The sequence below is a fragment of the Rhinopithecus bieti genome, unplaced genomic scaffold (assembly GCF_001698545.2).
Source record: "Rhinopithecus bieti isolate Rb0 unplaced genomic scaffold, ASM169854v2 scaffold_75173, whole genome shotgun sequence".
Lineage (NCBI taxonomy): Eukaryota > Metazoa > Chordata > Mammalia > Primates > Cercopithecidae > Rhinopithecus > Rhinopithecus bieti.
Window position 1 is genome coordinate 239,010 of NW_016828776.1, and position 20,626 is coordinate 259,635.

At 38.3% G+C, this 20,626-nt stretch overlaps 1 protein-coding gene across 1 annotated transcript in view; it reads left to right on the plus strand.

Annotated features, from left to right (window-relative positions):
- The window catches only part of FOXP2 (forkhead box P2), a 633,254-nt gene that overhangs the window by 73,907 nt on the left and 538,721 nt on the right, over positions 1-20,626 (plus strand). The window contains exon 2 of the mRNA XM_017864605.1: positions 11,963-12,107. The gene's annotated coding sequence lies outside the window, so the exon portion shown is untranslated. The remainder of the gene's footprint in view (positions 1-11,962; positions 12,108-20,626) is intronic.

Here is a 20,626-nt window from a genome sequence, read left to right on the forward strand (position 1 = left end):
GACTTTCCTTCCCCCTTCCCGTGGTCAGATACCATCTCCTCATCATGAAAAAGCAAATAGGCAAATCATAACTAAACTAGCAAAAGAATACTATACTAGCAACATTTTAATCTTCTTGGAGATTAAAACAAAATTTCAGAGATATACAGTTGAATTGCAAAAATATTTAGCATAAGTAGTTATATTTCACTCAAATTTTCATAATGAATTGTGATTTTCACAAAATAAAATGACTATTTTGTGAAACTTCTATTTAAGAAATTGTTGATTATTTTAGGTCAGCTTGAAAATTGGACACTGCATACTCTTTCTGTTTTTTCAAAAGGAGACAAGGTTTTGTTCTTAATTGTAGAGAACTTATTTAAACTTATGTAAGAGAGAGAGAATTTGTGTGTGTGCGTGTGTGCGTTATTTTCTTTGTTCAATCATGTGGTGCCATGTTCTTTTATTTATAATTCAGACATTTGAACTTTACAAACCTTTTGCATTTATTAGAGATCAATTTGTTACATTTTAAGAAAGTGAGAAAAATTGTGTTTTATTTCATGCAATACTAAGTTTATCTAAACATTGTAGATTTGTGATTGTAACATCTTTTGACAAGCAAATTAGACCGTAGAAAGAGCATCCAACTTGGAGCTTCGGGCATATGGTGCTACCTTCTGCAAACATAACACAAAAACAAGTCATTCCATTCAGTGAGAGGTTATGTTCAGACTTTAGTGTAGAAGGGGAAAAGTAGCCTCATCTCTAAAAGAAAACAGTAATCTCAGTGGAAAAATGTACCTGTCTAAATTGAAACTAAAAGTAAGAGAGACTAAGAAACTAGTGCATGCAATTTCATTATTTTCAAGATCTAAAACTACAACTTGAATGTAAAAATAGTTAAGGAATATAAAGTAGCAGAAATCTAAGAAAGTAGTTATTTTGACCATTATCCCAGCAATTAGGATTATTAGCACTATGAAAACTTACTTTATAAAATAATACTATAATTAAAATACAGTATCTGGTATCTTACAGTATGTATGGCACGATGATGAAACAAATTGTTTTGACATTATCTATTGAACACATAATTTTTACATGTCAACATTCTAATTTTAGTTTTCTTATCTGTGACTGATAAGTAAAATAGACTAGTATGTGCACATCCTAATATTTCAACATATGGATAAAGATGAGGGAAGATCTATTGATCCGTTTTGAATTCAGATTGTCATTTTGAGCACATACTTCTACAGATGGTAGAGTGTTTGACTGTCCATCAGAGCGCCAATACCTTTGAGACAGCTGTTGCAAATAAACCTCTTTTACATGCTTTAGGTCAAGAGTAGTCAAACCTGTTATAGCACCTGCTTTTGCATATGCAAATCTGTTGTTTTGTCATTTCATTAAACAAGAAGAGGTAACAGTCTCTTGTGGTTGTAAATAAGTCTGGAACATCTCCTACATGAAATGAAATCCAGCAAAAGACAACTGTGATTTCTGTTGCGTAGTCAAGGGAGGTTGCTTCTGTTTGGGGCTTTGTTTTTGGAAGATTGCCTGTGATTTGGAGGGAGGGTAGAGAAGCAAGTGTATGTTTGGAGGCAAGAACAGGGAAGGTGTTTGCTGTCATTGACTGTAGGGTAGTTGTGAAGTTTGACATGCCCAGAAGCTACTGAATGCCATGTGGGACCCCCATACACTGCATACTTCAGTTTTCATCATCTGGTGAGCCTGCAGCAGGGTTTCCAGGCACTGGAGTCGACAACGTGTCTACTTTGGTTTGGAACTGATTGATCCACAGAACAGAACATGCTTGTGGGATGTTCCCTTACTATAGAATGACATAAATGATTGAAATGTTTTCTTTAGGAAAAATAGTATTATTTGTTTATAGATCTTATTGCTTATGGGAAAGAAATTGTCAAATAGTAATACAAGCAGAGTTTGCTGGAAACTTTCACATTAGGTTTGTGAATTATTGTCTCGTTTGACTTTGGCATATTAGAAATAAAACTGAGACAACACAATTAGATTAAAGAAAGGGTAGAATAAATTTTTTCCTTATCTGTATCTCTTAAAAAGAGTAGTGGCGTAAAATAAAAATGGCACCTCAAGATTTGCAAAATGACAGAAGATTTTACTCTCTGGTGCCATAGATTGCTGTGGGGGAAGAAAAGGAAAATACTAGAATTGATGAACAAATGTTGCATGCTGTCATTTTAGATTACATTATTTTACTGTGTAGTTGTTCCTAGTTTTCCATTTTGAACAACAGCGCAAAATGCTTATGACATAGAAAGTAATGTTACAAATCTGTTAATTGTGTTAATTGTGTTTAAGTATGTTTCTTCTGACATGGAGTTAATACGAGCAAGAATAAAAAATATCATTTTCTAGCTTTGGGGGGAAATTAAAAATTCTTTCCTGACCTTTTAACCTTGTCAAATGATTTCCCTGCTCTTGACATAGTGCATTATATTTGCAAAGGTTGGAAGTTAACTCTTCAATGTACCAGACATCATTTTTATTGGGATATTAATTCTCAGAGGTGCTAATCTCATCAAGATTTGTAGGCATTTTCTTTCATAGGCCATTCTGATTTGTAGCTCTTTCTTTTCACAGCAGTATTAAATACCAAACGTTCTCTGATATGGAAGTTCATTAGAGATATGTCTTTGATGGCAGCCCTTTCCTGGCTTCAGTTTCAAATACCTTGATGTAAAGCTTAAGAAGCCATTGTGTTGTAAGCCTTCCTTGATGTGCCTTATTTAGATCTGCATAGTAAATCAAGGAAAGTAAATAACAAGGCAGCAGATGGAAGCATAGAGATAAGACCAGTGAACAATTGTATTTGTATTTTGTTATGATGTTGACAGGAGCTAAAATTCACTAATCTAGTTCAACTGATCTGCATTTCAAAGAAATCTCATTTAGCAGCAACTTGAAGGTTTGTAGGATAAAGTTCTTTTATTGCAGCTTTTATTGCATTCTTTGCTAATTTATCTGGTCAAGATTTAGCCTTGCTTACTTAAAGCTGCAAGCGTGTTACAAGGAGTCTTAAATACTATGAAAGCATTAATGTCTAGACTATGAACTGAAGGTAATTACATATCCAGCCTTGAATAGGGTACATTTAGAAAATACTGTTGTCCAGACTCAATTGTCAGGGCAATATAGATAAGGTGGGTTTTTTTTTTTTTCCATCTCTCCTGTCTATTTGCTCTGAGATTTTTTCCCGCATCATAAACAAGCTAATAAACAACCATCAACTACTCAGAAATTATTTAAAAAACAAGTATAAATACATCTCCTTTAAGTATGAATCCATTGATGTTGATACTGGTTGTGCCTTTTTGAGAATGGAAAATTATTTGTTTTATAGTTTTGATACCCTTATTTGACTCTACAGTTATAAATGTGTAAATATATAAGTGAAATGGTTCATGTGAACTTTAAAGCATAGTCTATGGACAACTTGTACAAAGAATATTGGTATGTTCTACTTTTGATTAAATATATTATTTAATGGAAATTGGTATTTTGAAATGTGTTCAAAGAAATTAAATACTATATGTGTATATTTATATATAAACTAAATAGTGAGTAAATTTGGTTTTCCAAAAGAAAAGACTGCTGGATTTAGGACAATTATCCTGAGGTAAAATCCTGTCTCTGCCATACCCTCTGAGATTCTGGGGAAACTACTTCTGTGAATTTCTTCTGTAAATGTTGGGGGTTGAACCAGAGGCTCACAGAGTCTTCCCAGTTAGAAGATCCTTATCATTCATTGACAGTCTACTTTATGTCAGGTACCAATCTTGACCCAAAGATTATATAGATAAGTTTTTTTTTCCATAAAATAACTCATGTAAATATTCCATTTTCTAAAATTGGCTGCTAATACAGTTATTAATAGAATATAGAAAATGACTTAGTACTCCTCTTCCTGACTCTTAACAACCACTTGGATGACCCTATATATATTGGGTATTGTAAACCAAAAATAAAATTATAAGACCCCCAACTGACTAATGGACCCACCTCTCATCCAGGAAGGACATTCCAAAGTAAACCTGAACATCTAGTTCAGGCCATGATGGAAAGGGGATCAGACATGCCTCATTATATCCTCCTCCTTTGGAATTCAGGCACAGCTGTTCAGCATTAACATTAAAACAGCAATCTTAAGACTGACAAAACAGACTCTGTAGCAATAAGACACCAAATTCCAACATGACTCTAGTATAGCATCACATGACAGATAGCAGACCCTCAAAAAATTAAAGTATTTTACCCCAAAATATATTTCTTTGACATATTTTGAAATGGCCCTGGAAAGCTGTCTCTTGTGGGGAAAAGCTACATTCTATAGGGAATCCCCTTCCCTTTTCAGGTCTTTTCCCTGATGCAGGAGAGAATTAGCGAGGAATCTGGCACCTTTTTAGGTCTGATAATGTTAGCAGTGGAAATTATCTGTGTCATGTGGCACCGAAGTATGTTAGCAGCAGCAAATCTGTATGGGTCTGCAGCAACCTCAGTTCTTATCTCCTCAGAAGAAAGAATTGAGGGGCATAAGGCAGAAGGAGGGACAGGGCAAGTTTTAGAGCAGGAGTCAAAGTTTATTAAAAGTTTTAGAGCGGGAATGAAAGGAAGTACACATAGAAGAGGGCCAAGTGGGTGACTTGGGAGGTCAAATGTGTGGTTTGACCTTTTGACTTGGAGTTTTATATGTCAGCATGTTTCCGGGGGGTTACATCCCTTCTCCCCTGACTCTTCTCTTGACGTGGGCTGTCTGCATGCACAGTGGCTTGCTAACACTTGGGAGGGGAGCATGTGCAGTGCGTTTACTGAGGTTATACACATGTTCACTTGAGGCGTTCTTCCCTTACCAGTCTGAGTGTTACTACAAGGTCATACACCAGTTAACCTGTGCCATTTTGCCTCTTAATGCGCATGCTTCCTCCCACTCACCCAGCTCCTGAGATATTATCTGGAAGCTGCTGATCACCAGTTTTAGGTTTTTCTGTCAGGAGACTGCCTTTTCCTGGCGCTGGCTATGACCAGTTATTATTTTGGAAAGACAGTTAACAATAACTTGAAATGTTATTGGTTGCCTGACATTTCTGGTGTGTGTGCGCGTGTGGGAGGGGAGCTCTCTCCTTCTCTGCTCATGTCTGACTAGCTACCCACTGTAACAATAAGAGCTCTGAAGCCAGCTACCTGGAGACTTCATCTGCATGATAAAAGATTGGGTTTCCGCCCGGCGCGGTGGCTCAAGCCTGTAATCCAGCACTTTGGGAGGCCAAGACGGGTGGATCCACGAGCGTCAGGAGATCAGAGACATTCCTGGCCTACACGGTGAAACTCCGTCTCTATTAAAAATACAAAAAACTTAGCGGGCGAGATGGCAGGCGCTGTTAGTCCCAGCTACTCGGGACGGCTTGGAGCAGGAGAATGGCTGTAACCCGGGAACGCGGCTTTGCAGTGAGCGAGATCGCTCCACTTGCACTTCAGCGCTGGGCGACAGAGCGGAGACTCCGTTCTCAAAAAAAAAAAAAAAAAAATAAGATTGGGTTTCACAGCCCCTTATCTCAACCCAGATATTCCTTTCTATTGATTCTAGTTCTTTAGATAATAACTCTTTCAACCAATTGCCGATAAGAAAATCTTTGCAACCACCTATGACCAGGAGACCCACTCCCACTTTGAGTTGTTCCACCTTTCAAGACCAAACCATTGTATATCTTACATGTATTGATTGATGCCTTATGTCTCCCTCCAATGTATAAAACCAAGCAAAGGTCAACAACTTGGGCACATGTTCTCAGAATCTCCTGGGGTTGAGTCACAGGTCATGGTACTCATATTTGGCTGAGAAAAAATTTCTTCCAATATTTTTCAAACTTGACTTTTAGTTGACAGTATGCTAGTTTTAATCTTACTTTTCATATTGTATGTAGTGGGCCTTAGGAAAGAGATTTATCATTTAAAAGAAATTGTAACATGATTTTCTTGAAAAACAATCTTAAATTTTAATGTTGACTTAGAACTTTAAATAAGTTATTTAAAACCATGTGTTTTATTTGACAATTTCAGTATAGATTTTCTAGTAAGTTTTAATAAAAGCCAATGACTTGGTTGGCATGAGATATATTTTGAAAGATGTATTTATTTGGAAATAATGGCAGTTATAATTATTTCTTGCAATTGATGAAGATAAAAGATTAAGAAGGACTTAACTGTCTTTCTTTGAGTTATACTATAGCTCTGCCTCTATCTTCCATACCATTCCTTGTCAAAAGACTCAGTAATTTCTTCGTGATAAAGCTACATTGTTAAGAAAGACACAGATGAAGAATACATTCTCCATTTTCAAATAATTTTAAATTAAATGTTAGAAATCAGGTATGTGGACAAATGTATTACATAATAGATTATATGGACAGTTTTTAGAGGGGAGCTGTAGAGAAAATGCTATTTGAGTAGCTTATTCCTGGCTAAGAGAATAGGGGAGGAGTTCATGGAGTTAATGGTAATTAAATTGAGGCTTGGACAAATAGATGAGAAAGTAGAGACATCCTAAGTGGAGCAAATTTAGACTCTAAAAAAAATCAAAGCAAATATCTAATAGTTCTATTTGATTCTAGAATGTAGAGATAAGTGAAACAAAGTAAAGGAGAGGCAAATTCAGTCCTAAGAATGAAAGGTCTTAGGTTTTAGGCTAATAAGTTTTATTTGGTATGGATTGAGGAGCCCCTCCCTGTCCTAGTTGATGCACTTGTAAGAAGAGGCACCAGGGAAATATATGCATGATTTGAAGTCACATATATCAAATTTAATAAATATTAAATGTGTTCCCCCACCTCCCCCATGCCAGTCTAACATACTATAAAAACATGTTATATATTTGCAAAGGGTAGGTCTGATATATTCTATAAAGATAATGATGAGATGGATATTTGAAGACATTTGGTGGATGTGAGAGATATGAATTTGAAATTGTTACTGGAGTAAAGGGGAAAACTGTCATAATAGTAGGTGGAAGGGAGACTGCTTTTAAGATGCTTTCTAGAGACACTTAGTATGCTTTGGCCTATATTTAATAAACAACAATATTTAAAAAAACAAACAAGAAGGCTTGAGATGGAAATGAAAATAGTCATTATTAATTTGAATAAGAGTCAGAATCAGAATATTCAAATGAAGATACTTAAGAGTCAGTGGAAGACAGCTGAGCAAAAAAGGATGGAAAATTGCATTTACTGGATGTTTTAAACTGCTAAAAGTAAATAGCAAATATTTTGTCAAAATGTAAGTGTGTTGTATAGCAAAATATATTTACTGATTGTTCAATATTCAAACCAGACTTTTATTTGGAAACCATGTTGTACTTGTTAAAAAAGCCTTCATGTTAAAAAAGAAAGGAGTGGTCCATGTCCTTTACAGAGCTTGCAAGTATTATTTGTTTTTTTTTAAATATGAAATTAGTTGTTAAATCTTAAAAATTGGACGCTGTCTCACTCTCTCTCTCATGCACACACGTAATGATTTACCAGTCTGTCTTGAAAATTCCGATTTGGCAAGACTAAACCTACATTCCTACAAAGCAGTACTGGCAGTAATTTTATGGGGCTTAAAAAAAAAACACCTCGGGCCGGGCGCGGGGGCTCACGCCTGTAATCCCAGCACTTTGGCAGGCTGAGACTGGCGGATCACGAGGTCAGGAGATCGAGACCATCCTGGCTAACACTGTGAAACCCCGTCTCTACTAAAAATACAAAAAACTAGCAGGGTGTGGTGGTGGGTGCCTGTAGTCCCAGCTACTCGGGAGTCTGAGGCAGGAGAATGGCCTAAACCCGGGAGGCAGAGCTTGCAGTGAGCCGAGATCGCGCCACTACACTCCAGCCTGGGCGACAGAGCGAAACTCTGTCTCAAAAAAAAAAAAAAAAACAAAAAAACCACCTCTCAGAGACTTTGCCATAGTAGCATGAAACTTTATCCTGCACCTTGCCTAATTAATATTTTTGTCTTTAGGTATTTTATTTTGTGACCTTCATGATGTATGTGATGTTTATCATATTATTCTTTCTGGTGATTGTTGCCTTGAAACCTAACGACTACATGCAAAAATTTTCGTAGGTGAAATAAGTTGGGATTACAAATGAGAGACCAGTAACTGATCACTTATTCTAGTGGGTTTGGATTCACTCTGTTTTATGTTGCCTTGGAATTTTCTGCAGATGTTCACTCCTTCCGTAACTGTTGGTTGCTTCCTTGGTCTGGGAACAATACTATCAGATTTACATTCAGAAAAACAAAAAACAGAAAAAACTTAGTTCGGGTGTGTAGTATGGATTCAAGAGAGTTAAGACTGAAGGATAAAGGACCAGATAGGAGACTGTATAACCAGTAGGTACTTTGATTGTGAAGGTTAGGGTAGGGTTGTGGACTGGATGTATACGTTCGAGAATCATTTGCAACAAGTTGTTGATTCAAGAAATAGAATACAAATTGGGACTAGAATGGTATCTTGAGAAAACTGACATGGAAGAGGCACATGTAAGAATAGTAACCAACAAGACAGGAAAAGCAGAGTTGAGAGGTAGGAGAGAAATTAAGAGTGGTATCATGCAAAGCAAAGGAAGAGTTTTGAGAAGGAAAGAGTAAACAATAAGCTAAATGAAGCAGAGAAGTTAAGCAAACTGAGAATTAAGAAGTCACATTGGATTTTTCAGCTAGGTTATTCCTGTCCTGATAATAAAATATTTAGCTTCAAGGATGTAAAGATTTGCTAAACTCTGGGACGGTCTATGTGAATTTATTAATGTTGAAAGAATGGGCCGGGTGCGGTGGCTCAAGCCTGTAATCCCAGCACTTTGGGAGGCCGAGATGGGCGGATCACGAGGTCAGGAGATCGAGACCATCCTGGCTAACACGGTGAAACCCCGTCTCTACTAAAAAAATACAAAAAACTAGCCGGGCGTGGTGGTGGGCGCCTGTAGTCCCAGCTACTTGGGAGGCTGAGGCAGGAGAATGGCGTAAACTGGGGAGGCAGAGCTTGCAGTGAGCTGAGATCCCACCACTGCACTCCAGCCTGGGTGACAGAGTGAGACTCCATCTCAAAAAAAAAAAAAAAAAAAAAAAAGAAGAATGGAATCTCGTTTGTTCTAATTCCAACCAAATATTTTTTTTCATGTAACAGCATCATGGAAAGTAACAAAAAAGAAAAAAAAAACAACAGTAATCTGTTTATGAAAAGAAATAAATGATAAATGAATAATACACTAATGATACTTTGAATGAATATCTAAAATTACCATCCAAACTGGGACACTTTTGAGAGGGAAAGGGATAGCTGTTAATAATTACAATAGGTATGAACCACATCTGTCCCAGCTAATCCAGGACTAATGGTCACTGGAATTATAGTTCACATTTATTCAGTGCTTAGTTGTACATATAAGTGGGATTTTCTCTGTCATAAAAAGTATATTTCTGTGTGTGCGTGTGTGTGTGAATAGTTCAATTCTTTATCACAAAGGGATGCATTTCCATATTGATAATGTAATTTTAGCCACACTAAAGCTATATCCTGTGAAGAAGAGTCTGGCATACTCCTCTGACACATCTGGTAGATATGGATGACATTAATTAGCATATGTATTGCTATAAATGACATGTCAGTCCAGGACAACAAAAAGTATTTGTTATTGATGTCAATCATTTATCCTTTGTCAGTTCAAAAAGCTTCTCTAAAGGAATGTGCATTGATCTGCACTGACCCAAAATACTGCAAAACCATTTCTGTGTTCTGGAAACTAAAGCAGAACTACGTGTGCTTGAACTGCCACGTGGATATATTCATCTAGAAAGTGCCTGTTGATAAGTTTCAGTACTAAGGCTTTCAAATTTGGCCAAGATTAGTTGAATCTTTAGAAAAGAAAACAAAGCACCTACTCTAATCCTAAAGTCTAGTCTTCAGTGGATATAGCTTTAATCTTTGGTAATGAAATTTATGTTTCTATTTCACCTTGAAATAATTTTGAAATATTCCAGGTAAATAATTGCAAATATCATTTACATTGGTTAAAAACAGAAGAAAATTGCACAAGTATCAATTCGTGATCAGATGATGGTTTAAAGAGGTGCCCTTTTGCCCGCATATATTTTACTTTTTGTATTTTAGGTATTCTGATATAGATTTTTTTTGGCTTCATTTTACTATTTTCTCACAATAGTTTTTTTTTTTTTTTTTAAATAAATACTACCAGTATATTGCGTTAAGTTTATGAGCAAAAACTAACTTTAAAGTGTTATCGTACACATTTCCCCTAAACACACACGTCTGTGGGTGTGTATGTATGTATATAATTTTGCTTTAAATGTTCCCCCTGAATTCCAGTTTATTATTTAGTGGAAGGGAATACGAGTGATTTTAAGATAAGGCAAGGGGGTGTGATCCAGGTAATGGCACATGTTGAAGACATTTATCTTTTTTTTTTTTTTTTGAGACAGGGTCTCACTCTGTTGCCCAGGCTGGAGTGCAGTAGCATGATCTCAATCTCGGCTCACTACAGCCTTTGCCTGGTGGGTTCATGCAATTCTCGTGCCTCAGCCTCCTGAGTAGCTGACATTACAGGCGCATGTCACCATGCCTGGCTAATTTTTGTATTTTCAGTAGAGACGGGGTTTCACCATGTTGGTGAAACCAGGCTAGTCTTGAACTCCTGAGCTCAAGTGATCTGCCTGTCTTGGCCTCCCAAAGTGCTGGGATTACAGGGTGAGTCACCATGCCAGGCCGAAGATATTTATATTAATTCTTACTTTTAATGAGGCAGAAAATACCCATTATTGGAAACTTAGGTTTTGATAAAATTTGAATATAGAACGAGTTCTCTTAAATTTATGAATGTTCATCTCACCAAAGGTCAGATATTCATATATCACATTTCTGTGTTCTTGTAAAGAAAGATGGGATGTGTTGCATTTTTACATCTTATAAATTTGTTTGAGAATTAAGATGAAACCAGATTTAGAACATACCCAGGTTAAATATTCTAAGATGTACAATATACTTTGCTTCAATAGCAGTTTCCCAACCTTTATACCATTTAAAAAAATCTCATTCCAGATTTCTTGATGTCTTATAGACCCTGTACTGTTTCTTGTCTGTTTCATGTTCTTAAAATCATCTTCTTTATTATTCCATTAAAATTTTTAAAAAATATATTTTCCTTTACACTTTTCTAATCATCCTGTAATGCTTCAGCCCTAAGACATTAAAAAAATGAGTAAAAATATCTGATACCTAATCGTCTTTGCCAGTCCATTCAAACTTATGGATTTGCAAAATTATGTTAAAGTCTTTAAAAAATACATTTGAGTAGGCTTTTGTAGTCATTTAGATTTTTAATATTAATTTTCTCCTGCTATGCTGCTTAGCCATAAAAATGAGAAAGAAGATAGATGTGGGTTTCTTTTAGTGGTGTTAATTTAAATACTAGATTTATATATTATAATGTTTAACAAGGCAATTTTTATATTTCTGTTCACCTCATATCCAACAGAAAATAATAGGACGCTTCAGCCCCCCAGTACAGTAAGAAAAATCAACTGGGCCGGGCGCGGTGGCTCAAGCCTGTAATCCCAGCACTTTGGGAGGCCGAGACGGGCGGATCACGAGGTCAGGAGATCGAGATCATCCTGGCTAACATGGTGAAACCCCGTCTCTACTAAAAAATACAAAAAAACTAGCCGGGCGAGGTGGTGGGTGCCTGTAGTCTCAGCTACTTGGGAGGCTGAGGCAGGAGAATGGCGTGAACCCGGGAGGCGGAGCTTGCAGTGAGCTGAGATCTGGCCACTGCACTCCAGCCTGGGCCACAGAGTGAGACTCCGTCTCAAAAAAAAAAAAAAAAAAAAAAAAAACAACTGATGCATTTTTGTATGATTGATTCAAAGTATAATTTCCCTCTAGATCAAACAAATGATAGAAGTCTGTTGAAGCTTTGTCCTGACCTATCCTGGAATTAGAAGAATACTCTGGAGAAAGGAGCATTGTAAGCACAAAGAATAAGATTTCTCAATCCTGAGATAGAGAATTAAAGTCTAACTCTCCAAATGTAAGTCGTCTGTATTCTACATATTTTCATCCCTCAGTTTTATTGCTATTCAGGTTTTAGTAGAAATAATGTGCTGACAATATCGTTTGGATTTTTTCCTCTACAAAATATGCAGGTATTTTGGTTGTAACTTCTAAATATTGATTTGTGTCAATACTTACTAACATAATATAAAGTGATATCTTACAATAATAATATTTAATGTAAAATAGATTAATATTAATTGTATTTTCTGGTGGAGTGCTGTTGAGAATTTTGAGTATTTTGATGAAAAGAAGGAAATTTCCTTTGATATAGTATCTGCAGTTTTGCCATTATAATCTGTTTTTGCTCTAAACTTTGTTTTTTTGTCTTTTTTCTTTTTTCATATCTGAGAATAAGACTATCTTAATATATCTGCTTGAATCTACCACCTGGTAAAAGATATATTAATTTCTTTATTCACTCAGCATGGTGAAATTGAATTGGACTGAATTTGTATCTATAATCTGCTACACAAATGTATCAATTTTGTTGGCTCAGTGTACTGGAAAGACGGATTCCCTATTTGTTAGGAAAAACTTAAAAGATACGTATTAATGAGTATATAGAAACACAGAATTTTGTTGCTGTTCAGAAGTTGGTAGACAGAAGGAGGACAGAAGCTAAATACTTGTCTTAGGACAATTACTTAGGAAGAAATCCCTTGTTTTTTGTGACAACTTTTTTTTTTTTTTTTTTTTTTTTTGAGACGGAGTCTCGCTCTGTCACCAGGCTGGAGTGGAGTAGTGCGATCTCGGCTCACTGCAACCTCCGCCTCCTGGATTCAAGTGATTCTCCTGCCTCAGACTTCCTGAGTAGCTGGGACTACAGGAGTGCGTCACCACACCTAGCTAACTTTTGTATTTTTAGTAGAGACGGGGTTTCACCGTTTTGGCCAGGATGGTCTCGATCTCTTGACCTAGTGGTCCGCCCACCTCGGCCACCCAAACTGCTGGGATTACAGGCATAAGCCACCGTGCCTGGCCCAAAACATTTTAAAATAATTGAACTAGATAGAAAAAACCTTTGAAGAAATACTACAAACTTATCATCTTTTCTACTAACATGAAAAACTTTTTCTTTTTTTTTTTTTTTTTTTTTTTTTGAGACGGAGTCTCGGCTCTGTCGCCCAGGCTGGAGTGCGGTGGCCGGGATCTCAGCTCACTGCAAAGCTCGCCTCCCGGGTCTACGCCATTTCTCCTGCCTCAGCCTCCCGAGTAGTGGGACTACAGTGCCGCCCACCCCACCTCACCCGGCTAGATTTTTGTATTTTTTGTTTAGAGACGGGTTTCGCCGTGTTAAGCCAGGGATGGTCTCGATCTTCTGACCTCGTGATCCGCCCGTCTCGGCCTCCCAAAGTGCTGGGATTAACAGGGGCTTGAGCCCCACCTGCGCTCCGCCGAAACAACTTTTCTTTATTGAAAAGTGTGATGAAACTTTAAAAGAGGCCTATTTTAATTTGGTGGGTCAGTAGTGCACTCCCATTCATTGGTTTGAGGCTGATGAAGGAATAGAAAATAATGCTGTTTCACAGGAAAAATCTTGGTGACTCTCTGCTCTACAGAACAATATTAATGAACAATTATAGCCACAGTTTAGTGCTGAACTGCAAATTACAAAGTTGAGTGGGAAACCTCTACCCCCCCAAAAATTATACAGTATATTAAATTTATATATATATATATAAATGTGGAACTTATATATATATATAAATTGAAACATATACATATATATAGTTGCAAAGTAAACTTTAGTGTTTGGGGATGAAACAAGTGATGATAACAAAATTGGAATAATGGTTAAATTGTAGGTAGGTAGTAAATTGAGATGGAGGTTCCAGAATTTTCTGGTATGTTGGAAACATTCTGTTTGTTCACCTGTCTGATAGTTGCATGGAGGTTTGTTTTATGAAAATCTATTGGTGAGAAACTGGATGCTTTTCTGCTAAGGTCAGGGACAAGGCAACGATGTTCCTTCTCACCGCTCCTATTCCACATTATACTGGAAGTCCTAGCTAGGGCAAGAAGACAGAAAAAGGAAACAAGAGACATTCTGATTGGGAGGGAAGAAATAAAACTGTTGATTTGCAAATGCCATGATTGTCTATGTAGAAAATCCCATATAATCAATAACGACATAAACTCCTGAAACTAACGAGTGATTAGTGTTAACACAAGGTTAATATACAAAAGTCAATTGCTTTCTCAGATGCCAGCAATGAACAATTGGGGTTTTAAATTAATAATACAATACTATTTATATTAACAGCAAAAATATAAATGCTTAGGTATAAATCTAATAAAATATGTATAAGATAAATATTAGGGAAACAATAAAACTCTGATGAAAGAAAATCAAAGAAGATCTAAATAAATGGAGAGATAGTCCCTGTTCATGGATAGATGGATTCAGTATTTAGATGTCACTTCTTTCTAAGTTGATATGTATATTCAACACAATCCCAGTCAAAATCCCAGCAAGTTATTTTGTGGATATTGACAAATTAATTCATGAGTTTATTCGGAAAGGAAGAGGCTCATGTTAGCCAAATAATATTGAGGAAGGAAAAGAAAATCAGAGGACTGACAGTCCCCAACTTTAAGACTTAGTATAAAGCTAAGTAATCAAGACAATAGGGTATTGTTGAAAGAACATAGATAGATCATTGAAACAGAGTAGAAAACTCAGAAATGGACCCACACAAGTATAGTCAATTCATCTTTAACAAAGGAGCAAAGGCAATTCAAGGAAGAAAGGACAGTCTTTTCAACAAATAGTGCTTAAATGACTGGACATTTATGTGTTAAAAATTTAATCTAGACAGACCTTATACCTTTCATGAAAGTGAACTCAAAATGGATCACAAAGCTAAATATAAAACAACTATAAGACTTCTAGAAGATAACATAGAGGAAAATGTTAGTAACCTTGGGTTTGCTGATGACTTTTAGATAGATCAAAAATATGAGCTGTGAAAAAAATTAATAAGTTGGATTTCATCAAAATTAAAAATTTCTGTTTTGAGGAAAGCTACTGTTAAGAGAATGAAAAGATAAGCCACACACTGGGAGAAAATATTTGTGAAACAGGTATCTGATAAAGGATTTGTATCTAAAATATACTACGAAGAACTCTTACAAATAATAAGAAAACATATGACCAGGTGCGGTGGCTCATGCCTGTAATCCCAAAACTTTGGGAGTTCCAAGGTGGGCAGATCGCTAGGTCAGGAGATCAAGACCATCCTGGCTAACATTGTGAATCCTCGTCTCTACTGAAAATACAAAAAATTAGCCAGGCATGGTGGCATGCACCTGTAGTCCCACCTACTCAGGAGACTGAGGCAGGAGAATTGCTTGAACCCGGGAGGTGGAGGTTGCAGTGAACCAAGATTGCACCACTGCACTACTGCCTGGGTGACAGAGTGAGATTCTATCTCAAAAATAAATAAATAAATAAAATAAGAAAACATATAACTCAATTAAAAAATGGGCAATAGCTCTAAACATATACCTAACTAAAGAAGATTTACATATGACAAGTAAACATATGAAAAGACGTTCAATATTGTATGTCATTAGATAATTGCAAATTAAAACATTGAGGTACCAGTACAGACTTATTAGAATGGCAAAAATCCAAAACACTGATAACACCAAATGATGGTGAGGATGTGAAGCAGTGGGAATTCTTACTCATTGCTGGTGGAATGCAAAGTCATATAGCCACTTTGAAAGACAGTTTAGTACTTTCTTACAAAGCTAAACAGAATCTTACTATGTGATCCAGCAATGACACTCCAAAGTATGAAATGAGTTGAACTCCAAATGAGCTGAAAATGTAACTCCACAGAAAAACTTGCACAAGAACATCTATAACATGCAACTTTAGGGTAACTTGGTTAAGCATCCCAGATGTCTTTCAATAGGCTAATGGATAAACAAACTGTGATACATCCAGAAAAGGGAATATTATTCAATAATAAAAAGAAATGAGCTACCAAACCACAAGAAGACATGGAAGAACCTTAAATGCGTACTGCTAAGTGAGTGAAGCTATATGAAGAGGCTGCATACTGTATGATTCCAACCACAGGCATATGCTATTTTGTGGTGGTTCACTTTATTGTGCTTTGCGGAAACTATGTTGTTTTACAAATTGAAGGTTTGTGGCAACCCTGAGTTGAGCAAGTCTATTGGTGCCACTGATATGGTTTGGCTCTCTGTCACCACCCAAATCTCATCTCATAGCTCCCATAATTCCCATGTGTTATGGGACGGACCCAGTGGGAGATAATTGAATCATAGGGCCAGGTTTTTCCTGTGCTGTTCTCGTGATGGTGAATAAGTCTCAGGAGATCTGATGGTTTTAAAAATGAGTTTGGGCTGGGCACAGTGGCTCAGGCCTGTAATCCCAGCACTTTGGGAGGCTAAGGCAGGCGGATCAGGAGGTCAAGAGATTAAGACCATCCTTGCTAACATGGTGAAACCCTGTCTCTACTAAAAAATACAAAAAATTAGCTGGATCTGGTGGCAGGCGCCTGTAGTCCCAGCTGCTCAGGAGGCTGAGGCAGGAGAATGGCATGAACCCAAGAGGCGGAGCTTGCAGTGAGCGGAGATTGCACCACTGCACTCCAGCCTGGGTGAAAGAGCGAGACTCCATCTCAAAAAACAAAACAAAAAAACAAAACAAAAAAAACATGAGAGTTTGCCTGCACAAGCTTTCTCTTTGCATGCTGCCATCCATGTAAGACATGACTTGCTTCTCCTCACCTTCCACTATGATTGTGAGGCCTCTCCAGTCACGTGGAACCGTGAGTTTATTAAACTATTTTCCTGTATAAATGACCCAGTCTTGGGTATGTCTTTATGAGCAGTGTGAAAATGGACTAATACAGTAAATTGGTATCAGTAGATTGGGGCACTGCTGAAAAGTTACACAAAAATGTGGAAGTTATTTTGGAACTGGGTAACAGGCAGAGGTTGGAACAGTTTGGAGGGCTCAGAAGAAGACAGGAAAACATGGGAAAGTTTTGAACTTCCTAAAGACTTGTTGAATGGCTTTGCCCAAAATGCTGATAGTGATATGGACGATAAAGTCTAGGCTGAGGTGGTCTCAGATGGAAATGAGGAACTTGTTGGGAACTGGAGCAAAGGTGACTTTTGTTATGTTTTAGCAAAGAGACTGGTGGCATTTTGTCCCTGCCCTAGAGATTTTTGGAACTTTGAACTTGAGAGAGATGATTTAAGATATGTAGCAGAGGCCGGGCGTGGTGACTGAAGCCTGTAATCTCAGCACTTTGGGAGGCCAAGACGGGTGGATCACGTGATCCGGTCAGGAGATCGAGACCATCCTGCTAACATGGTGAAACCCGTCTACAAAAAAAAAAATACAAAAAAACTAGCTGGCGAGTGGCGGGCGGCCTGTAGTCCCAGGTTAACTTGGGAGGCTGAGGCAGGAGATGGCATAAACCCGGCGAGGTGGAGCTTGCAGTGGCTTGAGATCGCGCCATTGCACTCCAGCCTGGTGTGACAGAACGAGACTCCGTCTCAAAAAAAAAAAAAAAAGATATGTAGCAGAAGAAATTTCTAAGCAGCAAAGCATTCAAGAGGTAACTTGGGTGCTGTTAAAGGCATTCAGTTTCATAAGGGAAGCAGAGCATAAGAGTTTGGAAAATTTGCAGCCTGACAATACCATAGAAAAGAAAATCCCATTTTCTGAGAAGAAATTCAAGCCTACTGCAGAAATTTGCATACATAATGAGGAGCTGAATGTGAATCCCCAAGACAATGGGGAAAATATCTCTGTGGCATGTCAGAGGTCTTCATGGCATCCTCTCCCCCTAGGCCAGGAACCTAAGAGAAAAAAGTTGTTTTATGGACTGGCTCAGGGTCCCCATGCTGGGTCTAGCCTAGGGATTTGGCGCTCTGCATCCCAGCCACTCCAGCCATGGCTGAAAGGGACCAATGTAGAGCTAGGGCTGTGACGTCCACGGGTTCAAGCCTCAAGCTTTGGCAGCTTCCATGTGGTGTTGAGCCTGCAGGTACACAGAAGTCAAGAACTGGGGTTTGGGAACCTCTGCCTAGATTTCAGAGGATGTGTGGAAATACCTGCAAAGGCAGAGTTTGCTGCAGGGGTGGGTCCTAATGGGAAATCACTGCTAGGGCAGTGCAGAAGGGAAATGTGGGGTCAGAGCCCCCACACAGAGTCCCTACTGGTGCGCTGCCTAGTGGAGCTGTGAGAAGAGGGCCACCGTTCTCCAGACCCCAGAATAATAGATCCACGGACAGCTTGCACCATGTGCCTGGAAAAGCCACAGACTGTGCCAGCTGGTGAAAGCAGCTGGGAGGGAGGCTATACCCTCCCATTGGTTTTGAAATGTGAAGACATGAGATTTGGGAGGGGCCAGAGGTGGAATGATATGGTTTGGCTGTGTGTTCTCAGCCAAATCTTATCTTGTAGCTCCCGTAATTCCCACGTGTTGTGGGAGGGGCCCAGTGGGAGATAACTGAATCATGGGGCAAGTCTCTCCCATGTTGTTCTCATGATAGTGAATAAGCCTCAGGAGATCTGATGGTTTTAAGAATGATGATTTCCATACATAAGCTCTCTCTTTGCCTGCTGCCATCCATGTAAGACGTGACTTGCTCTTCCCTGCCTTCTGCCATGATTGTGAGGTCTCCCCAACCATGTGGAACTGTAAGTCCATTTCACTTCTTTCTTTTGTAAACTGCCGTGTCTTGGGTATGTCTTTATCAGCAGCATGAAAACGGACTAATACAGCCGCTTTTCCAACAGAATGTGGTCACTTTGTGTCTGTATCACATTTTGGTAATTCTTGCAATATTTGAAACTTTTCATGTTATTATATCCATTATGGTGAGCTGTGATCAGTGGTCTTTGATGTTACTATTGTAATTGTCGGGGGCCTAGAAACTGGATGCGTGTAAAACAGCAAACTTAATTGATAAATGTTATGTGTGTTCTGATTGCTGCACCAACTGGTCCTTCCCCTGTATCTCGGGCTTCCTTCCCTCTTCCCTAAAACACAACAATGTTGAAATTAGGCCTAGTAATAAACATGCAATGACCTCTAAGTGTTCAAGTGAAAGGAAGGGTCACATATCACTCACTTTAAATCAAAAGTTAGAAATGATTCAGTTTTGTGAGGAAGGCATGTGGAAAGCCAACAGAGGCTGAAAGTTAGGCCTCTTATGCCAAACAGCCCAAAGTTCTGAATGCAAAGGAGCAGTTATCAAAGAAAATTAAAAGTGCTAATTTAGTGAACATATGAGTGATAAGAAAATGCAACAGGCTTATTGTTGATATTAATAAAGTTTTAGTGGTCTGGAGAAAAGATCAAGCCAGCCACAACATTCCCCTAAGCCAAAGCCTAATATAGAGCATGGCCCTAACTCTCTTCAATTTGGTAAAGGCTGAGAGAGGTGAGGAAGATGCAAGAAAAATGTTTGAAGCTAACAGAGGTTGGTTATAAGCCAACTTCATAACATAAAAGTTTGAGGTGAAACAGCAAATGCTGATGTAGAAGCTGTAGCAAGTTATCCAGAAGATCTAGCTAAAATCATTGATAACGTTGGCTACATTATATACAGATTTTCAATGTAGATAGAACAACCTTTTATTGTAAGAAGTTGCTGTCTAGAAATTTTCTAGCTAGAGAAGTGATGTCAATGCTTGGCTTCAAATCTTCAAAGGACAGGCTGACTTTTTGGTTAGAGGCTAATACAGCTGATGACTTTAAGTTGAAGCCAGTGCTCATTTACCATTTTGAAAATCCTAGGGCCGGGCCGGGCGCGGTGGCTCAAGCCTGTAATCCCAGCACTTTGGGAGGCCGAGACGGGCGAATCACAAGGTCAGGAGATCGAGACCATCCTGGCTAACCTGGTGAAACCCTGTCTCTACTAAAAAATACAAAAAACTAGCTGGGCGAGGTGGCGGGCGCCTGTAGTCCCAGCTACTCGGGAGGCTGAGGCAGGAGAATGGCGTGAACCCGAAAGCCGGAGCTTGCAGTGAGCCGAGATCTGGCCACTGCACTCCAGTTTGGGTGACAGAGCAAGACTCCGTCTCAAAAAAAAAAAAAAAAAGAAAATCCTAGGGCCTTAATAATTAAATGCTAAATCTACTCTATCTTTGTTCTAGAAATGAAGCAACAAAGCCTGGATGACAGCACATATGTTTCAGCATGGTTTACTGAATATTTTAAGCCCATTGTTGAGGCCTCCTGCTCAGGAAAAGTTTCTTTCAAAATATTACTGCTCATTAATAATGTACCTGGGCCAGGTATGGTGGCTTACACCTGTATCCCAGCATTTTGAGAGTTTGAGGCCAGGAGTTGAAAACCAGCCTGGACAACATAGCGAGACCTCATCTCTGCAAAAAATTTAAAAAATTAGCTGGGTGTGGTGGGATGCCCCTGTAGCCCCAGCTACTTAGGAAGCTGAGGCAGGAGGATCACTTGAGCCTGGGAGGTGGAGGCT